The 15,271-nt window shown below is 61.9% G+C and overlaps 1 protein-coding gene across 6 annotated transcripts in view; it reads right to left on the bottom strand.

Moving 5' to 3' along the window:
• Nucleotides 1–15,271, bottom strand: part of Ncor2 (nuclear receptor corepressor 2) — a 119,443-nt gene that overhangs the window by 97,083 nt on the left and 7,089 nt on the right. For all 6 annotated transcript variants that reach the window (XM_013154560.2, XM_013154583.2, XM_013154623.2 and 3 more), the window contains exon 2: nucleotides 5,659–5,701. The gene's annotated coding sequence lies outside the window, so the exon portion shown is untranslated. The remainder of the gene's footprint in view (nucleotides 1–5,658; nucleotides 5,702–15,271) is intronic.

Here is a 15,271-nt window from a genome sequence, read left to right as displayed (position 1 = left end):
GGAACCTCCTCCCACAAAGGAATCTGGCCTTGAACCAGGCTATGGGAAAGGACTCCAACAACATAATACTTCCTGCAAGAAGCCGGACACAAACACAACCCACCCTGCCCCATGATCCTGCAACCCCACTCGCATACAGAGACACTCGGGACACCAGGCCGACCAGAGGCTGCAGGGCTGGAGAGGGGTGACAGAGACAAGCCCCCGCTACCCTAGGCCTGCAGGCTGAGGGGACCCTTCTGAAGCAGCCAGAGGCTCAACACCAGGAAAACATTAAAGCCAAGGAGCCCTGGGCAACTCAGGACGGCTCAGCAAAGAGTCATCGGACCTGGGGGCACTCAGCTGCTCCCAACCTCAACCAGCAGCCGCCTTCCCTGCCAGCAGACTCGGGCCCCGCAAGGGGAAGGAGGGGCACACACTGAGCCCAGCGGACCTGTGACCCAGGCACTGGGAAGACAGTGACCCCAGGCCTCTGAAACCGGGTGCACGATGGAAATACAGTTCCCACTGGACTCTCCGGGTGACTGCAGGCAGGGGCCAGCCAACAGCCAGTTCCTCTGCCCCCACCTCTGGATGCCCAGAGCCTGGGCCCTGCACAGGGTGCCCTCACCCCGGCTCCGAGTGGCACCACATCACTCTGGCCTCCTCTCCACAGGGGCTCCCCTTGGATGTCCTCTCCTGAAGTGCCCTTCAGGGTGTCATCAGACTTGGGGCCCAGCACCATCCAGGACACTGATGCCGTGTCCTGGCCATGATGACACTGCCCAGGGCACTCTGTCCGAATAAGGCCAACGGTGCATGTGCAATGTGTGAATGTCCACAACTGAGCCCACCCCCCCCCAGACTCCCAACTTGGGGTCCAGAGCTTTCCCCAGCTGCCCACCTCGGCCCCACAGCCCTAGGTGCTGCTGCAGCCAGAAAGGGGCCAGAGGTGACCCAGTCTGTCTGTATGTCCATCAGCATTGTCACCAGAAAGCCCACATCCGCCCTAGCAGCTTCGTGAGTGCAGCTAGTGGAGCTCACTGCTCCTGCGGTGCCCTTGGCATCCAGGCCAGGGAGGAGCCAGCAAGAGCAGGGGGCAGGGGGCTGTTGGCTCTGCCCACCCAGGTGGCAGAAGTCACAGACAGGACACAGCATGCCAGCCAGGGGCTGTTGCCCCACAACTCAGATGGGGAAACTGAGGCACACAGCTAGGGTCACTAACCACTAGATGTCCAGGCCTCTCCGTCCCCATGAGGACCCACGGCAGACACAATGCAGACAGGGCACCAACTTTCGGACTGGCATCTGCAGAACCATTAGGTGTGACTTCCAGAGTTTCAGGACCTTCTGGAACATTCTATGGTACTTTCTGCCACAGGACAAGGCTTGTGAAATGGAAGTCACACCCGGGCACAGAGGCCACAGAATGGAGGAAGCAAGATGGTGGCAGACACGACGCGGTGCTTCCTGTGCCGCACAAGGGTTTTACAAAACTCAAGGCGTTCCTTTTAAAGTCCACATTCCCGCTGTTCCCCGAGACCAAAGGACACCTGCCCAGCTACTCTGCTCTCCCGCAGACGCCAAGCTCCCCGAGCACAGTTGGCATCCAGAACTCCGAGCGTAAGGGACCACAGCCTGGGGCAGAGGAAAAGCGTGGCGCTGAACCTGCACGTGGCCTCTGTCCCAGATGTGTCAGAGCCCGAGGGCTGAGGACTCAGGCAGCCTCAGACCAGGCGCCAGGAGCGTCTGTGGGCCCTGCTCAGCCGACAGCACTCCTGGACCCAAGGCCTAAGACCTTTGCACCTGCTGGCCTGTGTGGGCCACAAGCAGGGCCTGCATCCACAGGGACGCCGGGCAGATGGCCTCTCAGCCCAGGGCAGCCGCTGTGGGCCTGAGGCTGGGGCGGCTCTGCAGAGATCCGCTCTGCTGCAGTGGGATGTGCACTCACAGGGCTGGGGGGGGGGGGTCTGCACAGCACCGTATTCTGCTGGCTGCCCTGGTTCAGTGCCTGCTGTGCAACCCTGAGTGACTCTCCTAAAGTCTCTGGGCCCTCAGTCTCCTTGCCTGGCCAACTGGAACGGCACCCACCTGGAGGCCTCCACAGGAGCCCATCACGGTGTGGGGCACCTATCACGTGGCCTGGCATGAAGATGGCACCAGGAAGCGTCAGAGTGTCAACAGTGACAAGGACACAGTCTTACAGGGCACAAGGCCAGCGATGGTTAGGGCGTGTTGTTTTCACACTAACACAACACCTGCGCACTTTCTAATGCTGATTCCTCCACGGAAGGTGTGGCGTTGTCCACGCGTGTCCACTCATCCAGGCCAACTGAAACTGCTCTGTCCCCAAGCTGTCTGCCCCCGCCAGGGCCAGGATGCAGGCGGACACTGCGCCGCTACACCACGAAAGCAAGATGAGCGGGCCTGGGATCCGGGGCCCGGGGCAGCCAGAAAGGAAGAGGTGTGAACCCCGGCCAGGGGCAGGTGTCAAGCCCCAGAGGCAGCCCGGGTGTGGGGACACATGCCTGTGATTCCAGCACTTGGAGGCTGAGGCAGGAGGACACAGGCTATGTCACCTCTCTGTGCTCGGGGCCCTCCTGTGAGAACAGAGATCACCCAGACCGCGCAGGTTCTGGAGGGTTAAACACAGCGCAGCGTGAGGGGCACAGTGCTGTTACTACACGGCTGCCTGCAGCAGCTCCCAGCCACGGTGCAGCGCCGAGGCCGCCCAGGTCGCCAGGCCAGGGGCTGAGCACAGCCCCAGGGACCATCCTCCGTCAGTGCCTGCGACCCACCAGCCGGACCGGGGGGACAGGTGGCTGTGGGAGACACCTGTGGGAGCCACGGGTCGAAGAAAGCCTCACGGCCAGGCGGGCACCCATCCGCAGTTTTGAATCTGATGCAATTAGGCACCCCACTAACTCCATTACTTATTTACTTACGGGATCGCTTATTTAATTTATGGGCCTCCTTCCCTGAAGAGTCATCTCAGCTGACACCTCTGCCGCAAGGAAAAGTGGGGGAGAGGGAGGGGAGGGGAGGGGTTTCCTACAGGGTCCCAAGCAAAATGCACACAAAGCCACTGCCCTCCACAGGGCAGCGCCACAGAGTAGCCAACAGGACACGGACAGTGCCAGGTGCCAACAGGGATAGGAGCACGTCTCCAGATGCAACACAGAGACACAGAGCGGACACCACCCCAGCACCCGGGCCTGAACACAGGCAAGCCCAAGCTGCTTCCCCAAGCTGCCCGGTGAAGGGACTATGCGGCCATCGACAGACAGATGGACAGCGGGACAGTGTGACAGCAGGGCGGCAGGGAGCCAACTCCTCCCCACACGGGACACAAGAGTCCTTGCCTGGAGTCCCCGGTGAAGGTGGGACACAACGTGCACCGCGACAGTCTCACTGGGCTGCTCCAAGGCTCCAGAGCTGCACCCACAGAGGGGCTGCTGCAAGGGACCGTGTTAGGAGGTCCCCGAGAGCCGAGGGAAGCCCCCCATTGTCATCACAGGAAAACACCCATGCATGGTGCACACCGCCATCTGCTCACTCTGTCTGCAGCGTATTTTTAAGGCAATATTCCCAACACTAGTGGCCAGGAACCATGTCCCACCTGTCAGCCTCGTCTCCGAGCGCTTACCAGCCCTTAAATCTCCCTCAACAGTCCCCAAAAGCCCTACACAAGGGCCAGGTGTGGTAGCACACGCCTATAACCCCACACCAGGAGGCTGGAGCAGGAGGACTGCCAAATTCAAACCCAGCCTTGGCTATGTAGCGAGACCCCGTGTTGAAAAACCAAAATTAAGTGACTCAACAAATAAAGGCCCTGACTCCACAGCACCAGACACCACAGGTGTGGACTGAATCTTGCCAGGCTGGAGGGAAGACGCCTGGCTCCTTGGCCACAATGAGAAAACACCAGCAGCGGGTCCCAGCAGGCACAAGGGGACGTCACTATTGATGACGGGACCTGCCAGGAGCCTCACAGCCCCACCTGAAGCGGCCTGCAAGGCCCAGGACACTGAACTGCTGCCTGCTGACCAAGACAGGGCCCAATTCCCAGGCTGTGCCCAGTGAGGCCATCTTCGAGACCAACAGTGGAGCCCCCTGGGGGAGGGGTTGCCCTGTTGGGATCTTGGTGGGACAAGACATCCTGGAGGTCACAGTCACTGGTACAGAACCAAGGTCACGCCAGGCCCCAGGGACAAGAGGCCAGCAAGAGCAGCAGTCCCAGAAAGGCAAGGACCCAGTGACAGGCAGGGCGGGGGTCGAAGGCCAACTCCCTTGGGCTGTCCAGGGTGGCCCCCACCAGCCCATGAGGAAGGGGGCCAGGCCACAGCGGGAGCCACGCAAGAAGAGTGTCCCTGGGGCCCGATTAGCAGGGCAGCCTCGGGCAGACACGCTCGCTGGGCTCTCAGCCTCCGCCTGCGCAGCAACCACTAACTGCTGTCATCAGAGGTGGCCCTGTGTGGAGGCGGCGGGAGGAGGGCAGCGGCTGCCAGAGACACAGGGACACAGAGGATGCCGGCACAGGATGCCGGAGCAGGACCCCCGGGCAACCACAACCCACCCCACAGCCTTAGAGGCCTCTGTACCGCAGCTACAAGGCTGCCCCACCCCGGCCTCTGCGGGGCCTCTACCGGAGTCCTGGGGGCAATACCCTGAGCCACTGCACCAGGCCAGCATTTGGCCTCCCAGCCACCGTAGCCGCATTCTGCATGGTGAGATGGGGACAGGCCAGGCCTGGGTAGCTGTAGGGATAACCTGGGAGGGCTCCACAGTGTGGAGGGGACAGAGGCCGTGTGGGTTCCCCAGGATGGGCACAGGCTCCTATGCACGGCTCGCTCCCGACCATGTCCCCCACCTGCCTGGATCCCCAGGCTCTAGGCCCCACCAGGTGGTGCAGAAAGGGAGGCTGCAGGAAGCCCCAGGGAGCCACCGGCCCTGGCGGATGGACAGTCCTCACCCCTCCCAGGCTGTCTGCCCCTCCACCCTCAGACTTGATGGATGGCCTGGTGGAGGAAGCTAAGTGTCTGCAGACAAAAAGCCCTTTTATCGTCCCCGGGTGGGCCACTGGCGTGACAAGCAGATAATTCAGGCGGGAGGAAGGCTCCCCATTAGGCGCCACGCGGATTGATGGGGAAGAGATGCAGAGGGGGCGGGGAGGAGGGAGAAGAGGAAGTGGAAGGGCTACAGGAGGAGGAGCAGGAGCAGGAACAGGAGGCAGATGCCCCCAGCAAGGCCACCTGCCTCCCACTTCGAACAGCTGGACAGATGGCGGCAAGGCAGGCACGCCCCAACCTGGCCCCCAACCAGGTACTGGCTGCCCTGCAGTTGGCCAGGTGCTGGAAGCCAGCCTGCAGGGCCATCGCCACCCAGCCCGTGGGGCTCCCTGCCCCAGTGACTCACCTGGAGCCAGGACCCACTTGGAGGCACCCCCCCTTCACACAGCTGCACCCTCGCTGGGACCCTCCCTCTGGTCTGTTCCCCAAGCCCCCACCCTCAGGAAGTCTCTCACCTGGAATGGGGTGCCCATGGGTGCTTCCCCAGGGAGGCCCTCTGCAGCACGCATCCACCCCATGAAGCCCAGCAGAACCCCACACATAGGCCAGGCAGAACCCTGTGCCCCAGGGACTCTAGTCTGGGGAACCCGTAGGGACAAATGGGACCTACCAGACACTGCCACCAGGGAGCCAGGTCCTTGGGGACTGGACACCTGCAGGAGAAAACAGCACCATTACCAGACATCGTGACCTCCCACCACACCAGGCAGAGTCCTATCAGTGTGTCCCGGGACAGTGTCCACTGGGCTGTCCTGCGTGGGGCCAAGATGTCCCTACTACTATGCTAGGTGTGGCACTGCCACTCACTAGACAGAGGCGGTGGCCAAGCTGGGTCAGTCAGAGCCAAGCAGCCCATGCCACACAGGCCCGAGTCACCTGCTCACTACCCTCCCCAGGCCCAGGTGAGCAGGTACATGGGCACTGAGGGGCAAGGGAGTCACCTTCCTCACCTAGGAACCCGAGTCCCCACTGGTGGCCAAAGTGTCTGGTTACGACCCGCACCCCGAGTACAGAGGCAGCCACAGATACGTGAGGGGCCAGATGGCCTGAAGGAAGCAGGCAGCACACAGACCCTTGATGGACACCTCACAAGACGGTGGGCACATGGCCACCATCTGACCTTTCCAGGGTTCCTCTTTCTCCAGGATTCCCCCTGTAGCTGACCTTTAGCTTTTTTTTTTTTTTTTTTGAGACAGGATCTTCTTGCTAGGTGTAGTCTGGCCTTGAGCTGGAGATCCTCCTGCCTCAGTCTCCTGGGTAGTTGGGATTGCAGGCCTGTGCCTCCATGCTAAGCTTGGTCTCTTGCTTTAACCAAGGCACTATTTTGCTGACTGAGCATCTTTCCTTGCCCTGAGGGCCATGTGCCCACCGTCTTGTGAGGTGTCCATCAAGGGTCTGTGTGCTGCCTGCTTCCTTCAGGCCATCTGTGGCTGCCTCTGTACTCGGGGTGCGGGTCGTAACCAGACACTTTGGCCACCAGTGGGGACTCGGGTTCCTAGGTGAGGAAGGTGACTCCCTTGCCCCTCAGTGCCCATGTACCTGCTCACCTGGGCCTGGGGAGGGTAGTGAGCAGGTGACTCGGGCCTGTGTGGCATGGGCTGCTTGGCTCTGCTGGGGTATAGCTTGGTGGTAGAGACCCCAGGATTCAATAATATACCAGGACATGCCTGCCAGGATGGTTAAAAGTAGGCAGAATAGGTCAAGTATAGACAAAAAGCAAAGCAGCTATAACTCTGCCAGGCTGCGGGGTGAACACTCTGGAAAGCAAGCCTGCCACGTGACCCAGCAATTCCCCCCCCCTTAAATTGGGGAGTGCAGAAATGCATCTGTACCCCGGGCCCTTCAGACCATGGCATGGTACCCTGCAGAGGGAGGGTACATCCGGGAAGACACAGCCACTTGGAGGAACAGCCACCACACGGAGTCCAGAGTTCCATTTCCAGGGTTCCTCTTTCTCCAGGATCCCCATGTAGAGACCCACAAGGGTGGTGTAACTATCAACAAGAGTGTAGCCAGGCGTGTGGCACATGCCCAGAGTCCTGGTGGCCAAGAGGCTGAGGCAAGAGGGTCCCCATTAGGTTTAAGGCCAGCCTGAGCTACATGGTCAGACTCATCTCAAAATAAAACAAACAGCATTTCTCACACAGAGCTTAGGGTGCTGTTTGCCTCCAGGTGACCCCGGGGTGTCCCTCCATGATTGATGATCTCTCACCAGGCCACACGCATATGCATATTGTGCGACTTTCCAAATGAACCCAGGGCAAAGTGCTGGACAGAAAGATCCAGCTGGGACTCCGGCAGCTCTGAGCTCTGGGCTCCCATTCAGACACAGAGCAGGGACCCCAGGTCACCTCCAGGACCTGTCCATCACCAGCAGCTCTGTCCTGAGCAGCCTAGAAAGCAGCTCTCGGTCCACCTGGCACTCGACCCCAAGAATCCCAGGCTGCTGGGGCCCAGCTGGGACTGCTGTAGCTGAATGCAGGTCTGCAGCCCATTCCTGGGGTTCCAATCTGCCCCGCTCCTTTCCAGCTGAGCCTCTGTTTCCTCTTTCTGGTAGGAACATGAAGTGCTGGCCCCAGGACGCTGTGACAGGACACTCCCTGCTCTGGGCCTGGTGTGCATCCCAGGCCTTACCCGCCCTCTCTGGGATCTGCCAGCGGACTGCCAGCCAGTCCTCTTGCCTGCCCTCCCAGGCCAACCCAGACCAGGAGCCTGGACCCACAGCTGCAGGCAGCTCCCAGAGAAACAACCCTGCTCATCTTTCCCATCCTGTTTTCCCTTTTGAGCTTTTCTTCTTCCCTGCAATGCCCCCAGGCATGGCACTGCTCCTGCCATCTGCGGCAGCTCGGAGACGGCCCCTGCGGGCAGGAGGGCCGGGCACAACTCCCGGAAGCCTCGGCAGCCAGCCAGCCACCTGCAGGACAGCGTCATGGGCTCTGGAGCCAGGCCTGCTCCTCCTGCCTGCACCCCTAGTCCAGCCAGAGCATGGGGAAGGAAAGGGGGCGTTCAGAGGGAGTGCAGGGAACCCCACAGTGACAGAGCTTCAATCAGCCAAGGAGCAGGTCTCATCTAGGGAACCCAGCTGTGGCCACCCCCCAGGAGAGGCCACGCCCAGCTGTCTGAACAGAGGACCGTTGGGAAGGGATGGGCAGAGGGACTAGCGCAGCCCGCGGCTCTGCGGCTATACGGGGGGGGGGGGGGGGGGCAGGACTCGCTAGAAGTGGGGCGCAGCCCACTGATTACCACACAGGACCTAGAAGATGGAGTTTTCCCTCCAGAGATGTGACCCTCACTTAGGGAGGCTGGCAAGGGGTAAGGACGCGTCAAGTGGTGGAGTAGGGACCTCAGCAGAGGCCATGGCACGGGTCCACGCCAGTGGACATGGGACTCGCGCGCTAGAGGAAGGGCACGTAGCAACATAATCCACGCAGCAGAGGCACAAGGGACTGCCCTGGATGGCCGGGGGAGGGGCGCAGCACCTGAGCGCGAGCTCCACACTCAGCGCAGGCGCACTGGGTCCCTGCCCCTCGCTGCAGGACCCCACCCCGCTCGGCCCCCAGCAGCAGAGGAAGCACTCTCTACTAGAGACCCCTGTGTGGGCCCCGGGGGGGGGGGGGACAGGGACACAGGGACGGGGCTCAGACGCGCAGGGACCTCTCCACGGCCCCGCAAGCCCACACCAGGACTCCCGCCAGCCCCACGCCTCGTCAGCCCCCGGGCCCACCCAGACACTGGCGGGGAGGTGAAGCACACACACCCCAGGGCCATAGCTGGGGTCCACCCCGAGGACTCTGGGCTGACTGAACCAGGCCACCGTCAACCGACAATGGCGACAGCAATGGCGACTGCGCCCCGCTGAGGGCCAGGCGCAGGGACCTGGATGAGGAGGGCCACAGTCACGCTCGTCCACACCTGAACGCTCACAGATGCACCAACAAGGGGGCACGACGACCAGAACAGCGACCGCAGTGACAAAAACCTAGCTGGTCAAGGAAAGTGGCCACGCGATAGCAGGGGGGCCGAGCCCGTGAGAGCACGTGTTAAGGCACGTGGCAGAACCGCAGAGGGAGCTGGGGGCGGAGCCGTGGGTGGGGCCTCAGGAGGGGCGTGGCTGGTGGGGACCTGGGCGGGGCCTCAGAAGGGGCAGGGCTAGCTGGGGTGAGGACTCAGGAGGGGTGGGGTTAGTGTAGGCCTGGGCGGGGCTGCATAAGGGGCGTGGCCAGGGGGAGAAGGGGGAGGCGGGTCGGGGCTGAAGTTGGGGCGGGATTAGTGAGTCTAGGCCGGGACCATGGGGCTTAGGGAACCGAAAGGCAGGGCCAGCAGGGTCGTCTGGGGTTGCATGGTCCTTCGGCCTTCCAGCCCAGCCACAACTCCGGAAAGAGACTACATCCCTTCCCCTGAAGGTTATTGTTTTGCAGTGCCAGGGAAGGAACAGGATTTCCGGGGATCCAGGAACCTCAGACCCTGTGTGACCCACAGACTCAGAGCTGGATAGACTGATCCAGGCCAGGATGCACCACATAGTAGGGGGCATGTCCTCACTCATCAGAGGAGAGAGCCAGCAGCCCAGATAGCTGCAGGGAGTAGTGGAGAGAGAGATGGAGGGGGAAGGAGAGGAAATGAAGGGAAGGAAGGAGGGGGAGGGAGGGGAGAGCGCCCCCACCACACCTCCACTTTGCAGCCACCATGCTGTCCTCAAGTGACAGCCGAGACACCTGCCTAAGTATCCTTGAGGATGCAGTGTCCTCCCAGAGTCCACCAAGATCTCAAGGCCACAGCCTGCAGAAGCCACTGCTGAAAACCAAGACGGTGGCTGGAAGGTGACAGATGAAGCCTTCCCGCAAATCAAGGCCAAGCAGCCAGCAGGTGCAAGGAACTGAGGCAGCACAGTAAGGGGAGGGAGCTAGGACCTGTCACCCATGGGCTCAACACACACTCACAGGAGCAGGCCAGTATCCCCACCCCCAGGGCCACCCGCAAAACTAACCAATGACCTTGCTACCTATGATGACAGTGACCTTCCTGCAGCCTTCTGGCCCAGGCCGCATGCCGTCCTCCTAGCCTGATGGAGTGGGGACCATCCTGACCCCACTCCTGGGACAGAGAAACTGAGGCCCAAGGCCTGCCACCACCACCACCCAAGATCAACAGCCAGGGAGAGTTGAGGAGACTGGACCCCAGCCTGACCGTCCTCAGCCACCATCTTCACTTCACGCCCAACGCGCTTCTCAGAAACCTCAGGCCACCTCCTTGCCACAGAGCATGGGCCACGCCTGGTGGCAGGCACAGTTAAGAAGCCAGGAAGGAACCCTGCTGCCTGCATCTCAGAGGTCAGGGTGGCCTGGCCCCAGGCCAGGCGCAGACAAGACAGGACAGGGTTGGAGAAACAGGCCAGGTGGCCTGGGAGATCCAAGACAGGCTAGAGACTCCCCTGGCCTCCCCAGGGGTTCATTGTGTGGGCATCACACTCAGCCCAGTAATTCATGTGATTGGGAGACACCCTATGATGCCCAGGTGACAGCCACTGACACAGCAACTATGACCAAGACTGGCACCTGGGAAGGGTCAGCAGGGACCCCAGGGAATGTGGAGCAGGGAGCCCCTACACGTCCCCCCCGAAAGGCTTCTTCAGGTTCACCCCCAAGCCATGTGCACAATGCCAAACTGCTGCTCAGGCCCCTGGAGAAGGCAGCCAGGAGACAGCCTGGGCCCAGCCCCCAGGCAGGAGCCAGAGCGGGGCAGGCAGCGGCCACTCAGCCGGGCACCATTGATCGTCAGAAGCAATTAATTGCCTGGGTCAGGAGACAGTGACAAATGTCACCCGGGGCAGGGGACATTCCAGAGCTTCGGCAGCCTCAGCCACCCAGGGCAGAAAGCAGAGGGCCTGAGGGAGGCTGGGGGCCAGCCCTCGCTCCCACGGCCAGCATCACCAGGCCTCCTGCTGCAACATCACCGTGACATCCCCTGCACACATGGCCCTGGCCCACTGAGGCTGAGGACCTGCCCAGAACACCAGAGGGACCAAGCTGCACCGGCATCACAGCCCAGGTCTGCCCCTCCCCAAAGGCGGCCCTCAGCTTCCCCCAGGCCCAGTCCTCCTCCGTGGAAGCAGACATAAAGATGAAGGCTGCAAGGCCAGGCTGAGACAGGGCGTGGCCAGGCCAGCCACCCCTCACAGCTCCAGAGAGCCGCCCTCCCATCTGTCCCAACTGCCAGGCTCGGATGCCGCCCCAGGCCATGGCCTGCAGCCCACTCAGGGCAGCCCGGAGACTTGGCTGCAGCCCAATCCCCACCCCCAGCACCTCACCCCAGTGCTTCCCCTACCCAGGCACCTGTGAGTGCCCTCAGCACCAGGCTCAGGACCTGGGCAAGGGCCTAGATGTGAGAACCTGACCAGGGGAGGACATGGACAGAGGCACAGAGCACAGCCCACCCCGCCTCTGCCGCAGGACAGGCAGGAGGCGTGGCTTCAGTGGCTGCACTCGAGACCAAGCTCCAAGGACAGTCGCCACAGGTCAGCACCCTAAGACCCTGATGGATGGGGCCCAGGGCAAGGCCTCCCTGGCCCTCCAGGCCAACACCTTGACTGTGAGACCCCCATCCCTACCTCGGCTTCCACTCCTCCTACTGATGGGGAAACTGAGGCAGCCTCGGACACTGAGCAAGGTCAGGACTGCTGCAGGGGCTCTGGTGTCACAGGAAAGGGGCTGTCCCCACGAGATGCCACTCATGTCCTGGGGGCTGCTGGGTGCCAGGCAGAGCTGGGCAGGGTGCCAACCTCCTGGAGCTCAGGACTCGGTCACAGCCTGGGGAGATAAGGACTGCGGCTTAGTCACAAGACTACTGAGAATCAAATGCACTAATTCAGCCAGTGGCCTCCCCTGGTGGCACTCACCTATAATCCCAGTTACCTGGGAGGCTGAGGCAGGAAATTCTCAAATTTAAGGCCAGCTTAGGCCATTTAGATTCTGTCTCAAAAAGGCCTGGGCTGCGGCAGGGGGATGGGTGGGGGCGCAAGGCCCTGTGTTCATCCCCAGAGCCACAGAATTATCACAGGAAAGAAAAACCCAGCACTGCACCCCCCACTCAGACACAGCAGAGGGCTGGGGCCGGCAAAGCTCCAGCAGGCGGTGAGAAGCTAGGATTCTGCTCCCTGCTGGGCTGGGCAGCTTGGGCAGCTTTCATCTCCTCAGAGATAAGAGGCCTCTCAGGTTCACACTTGATCCCCTGCGGGACTCCCCAAGACACCCACACCCCAGACGGACTCAGCTCTCCAGGCAGGGAAACTGAGGCCCAGAGAAGAAATAGCCAGCCCAGGGAGGCAGCGCCTCACTGGACCACAGACAACTTTTGGGAAAGCCCCATTATGCACAGGGAAACTGAGGCAGGAGGGAACTTCCATGTCCCCTGCCCCTATACTCCAATGGCAAAGCAAGGGCATGGGTGACTGCGTGGTGACCGAAGCACTAAGGTGGGGCGGGTACTCAGGAGGCCACCAGGCTGGGGCAGGGGCAGGGCTGCACCCCTTCCCCGCGGATTCGCCAACCCCAGGGCACACTCGTTCTGCTCCTCAAACCAAGAGCCTCTTATCTGGCATCTGCCACACAGCACACCTGGCCTGGCCCCAGAGGCTCCTGCAGGCGGGCAAGAACTTGGGGGCAAGGACTGGGCCATCACGGGTTCCAGCAGCCTCTGCCCCCAACAAACCTCAAAGCCAACACAAGCAGCCACATGCATCCAGAACCTGCCAACCCCGCGTCATCCCATGACAAAGACACTTCCAGGAAGACACGACCAGAGGCACCACAGGCCCAGCGGACAAACAGCGCTGGCCCAGGGGGCAATTCCATCGTCACCGTGCTTGACACCTAGCGGTTCCCAGCTGCCCCTCCCGACAGCCTGAGAAGGCTGGTCCCACCTGCGGTTCCCACAGGGGAACTGAGACACAGGATGACAGGTTCACGTGGCCAGGGACACAGCTGCAAAGTGGCGTGGGGGAGGGGAGCCCAGCCCCAGGTCCTGCTGGGGACCTCCCAGGTCTGCCACGGTGACCAGAAGGTCACGCAGGGGAATTAAATCCGAAGCCATTGATCCAGTGCAGGCAGTCAGCAGGGCCCCGACTGGCAGCAGCCCCTCCCTGCCCGCTCCCAGCGGCCTCTGTCCCCAGACCCCACGCGTCATCGCCTGCCCGGCTCCCTGATCACAGGCAAAGGCTCCTGGATGCCGGCCGGAGGCGTCACCGCCGCCGCCGCCTCAGGACAGCTGGGAGGGAAGGAAGTGCGGGGCTTGGCTGCCGCGAATCTGGAGCAGCCGCCCCTGGGGACAGGCGCTGGCACAGGGGACGGCGCCCCGGAGAGCCAGCAGAGCTGGTCACGGGACACACTGGGACACTGTCTTCCCGGCCAGCCTGGGCACGGCTGCTCCCCTGGAGACGAGGAAATAAAGGAGGAACGAGGAAGGAACCATGAAGTCCCCTCCGGCCACCACGTCCCCACCTCTCCGCATCACTCCTGCTCCTCGCAGTCTCTGTCCCTCTGCTGTGCCCCTCTTCATCCGTGCCCTTTGGCCACAGCCCTGAGAGCTGGAGCAGTCACTTGATCCCAAGGTCATGGCGGCAGGGACACAGCCACCATCTGAACAACCGCATCCCTGGTCTCAGCCCTGCCGGCTGGCTCTCAGGCCAACACAGGCCTCTGGCTGACAAGCGGCCACAAGCCAGGCGACTTAAAACACCGCTGATGGCCGGAAGGGATGGCGCACGCCTGTCATCCCAGCCACCTGGGAGGCTGAGGCAGGAGGATTGCAGGTTCAGGACCAGCAAGAGCCCAAAGAGATTGAACAGGGCCCAACATGAGATGCAGGAGAGGCCAGGTTCTCTGGAGGCTCCAAGAACAATCGGGTTTTTGTTCTGCTTTTTTTCAGAAACAGGTTCTCACTAAGTAGTTCAGGCTGACCTTGAACTTGCAGCAATCATCCTGCCTCAGCCTCCAAAGTGCTGTGATCACCAAGTGTGTCACCCCACTTGATCTCTCTCTGCCATCCACCAAAAGATCTCCCCGGCTTCTGGACAGGCGTCAGCACATCTCTGAGGGGACCACTATTCTGATCCAAGATGAAAAATCTCAAGAGACCTTATCAGAGCTCCTACGGCCCCTCCCCATGGAGCCTGCTTTGGGGCAGCTGATTCCCAAGGGCCTGCGATTCTGTGGTCTCTTTTCTGCCCTGAGTGAGGGACACATCCCTCCCAGGGACACGCTCTTCTCTCTCAGTCAACATACCACTCCCGACCACACCACCTGAGCTGTGTTTCCCCGCCTGTCACCACCCTGATGTACACTGCACACTGCAGCGAGGCCCGAGGGACACCAGAAACACTCCCTGCGGAGCCCTGTACTCCAAGTCTGCCTCTTCCAGGCCAAGAATGACAGAGACACCAGCAAAGCCCATGACCTCTGCCAGAAGGTCTCAAGATGTCGCCAGAAGCCCTGCTGCGGGACTCTGCACGGCAAAGCTGAGCGGCAGCGGACACTGCGTCTGGAAACCGGTCCAGAAGGCTGAGCAGCGTGAGCCCTCGTGGCCAGCAGGTGACAAGGATGGGGCCGGGGAGGGGGGTGGTGGAGAGCAGGTGCAGGAGCCAGCAGTCTCCCCGAGGCTGGTGATGAGCCCCCAGGAGCCAGTACCCCGGGCAGTCCTGACAGGGTCACGGTCAGTCTGCCCTGCCACGGTGCGAGGACAGCAGTGGTACCAACTCTCGGGAGCCACCGAGGGCAAGGGGAAACACTTACCTGGTTCCACAGCCCTTCCTGTCACCTGCCTGCCAGGAGCCACAGGATGGACCACCCTGTCCTGCATGGCACAGTGGAGACGGTCCCCAGAGCCCAGGCGCAAGGCCGGGACCATGGGGCCCAGAGATGCAGGAAGGCCTGACGGTCACACAGTGGGTCTGCCACGCCCCCTGGCTGCACTGGCACCCACCAGGCTGTGGGGCTGCAGCACAGGCAGCATCCAGGCTGGTGCCAGGAGGCCCAGCTTCTTGCTCAGTGCAGCGGCTATTTACAGCCCAGCAGGCAGAGGCTGAGGCAGAGTGTCCACTTCCCGCACACCACACCTGGCCGCACCCTGGAGCCTGGGAGCGGACCCCCAGGGGACAGACTGGGTCAGGGCACAGACACGGGCTGCTTGGGACCCCTGGCACAGGGGCAAGGGATCCAGGCCACATCCAC

This window comes from Cavia porcellus, unplaced genomic scaffold (genome assembly GCF_034190915.1).
Source record: "Cavia porcellus strain 051 isolate PalLab524CR breed Dunkin Hartley unplaced genomic scaffold, mCavPor4.1 scaffold_16, whole genome shotgun sequence".
In the NCBI taxonomy this organism is placed as follows: Eukaryota; Metazoa; Chordata; class Mammalia; order Rodentia; family Caviidae; genus Cavia; species Cavia porcellus.
This window is presented reverse-complemented; position numbering and strand designations above follow the sequence as displayed.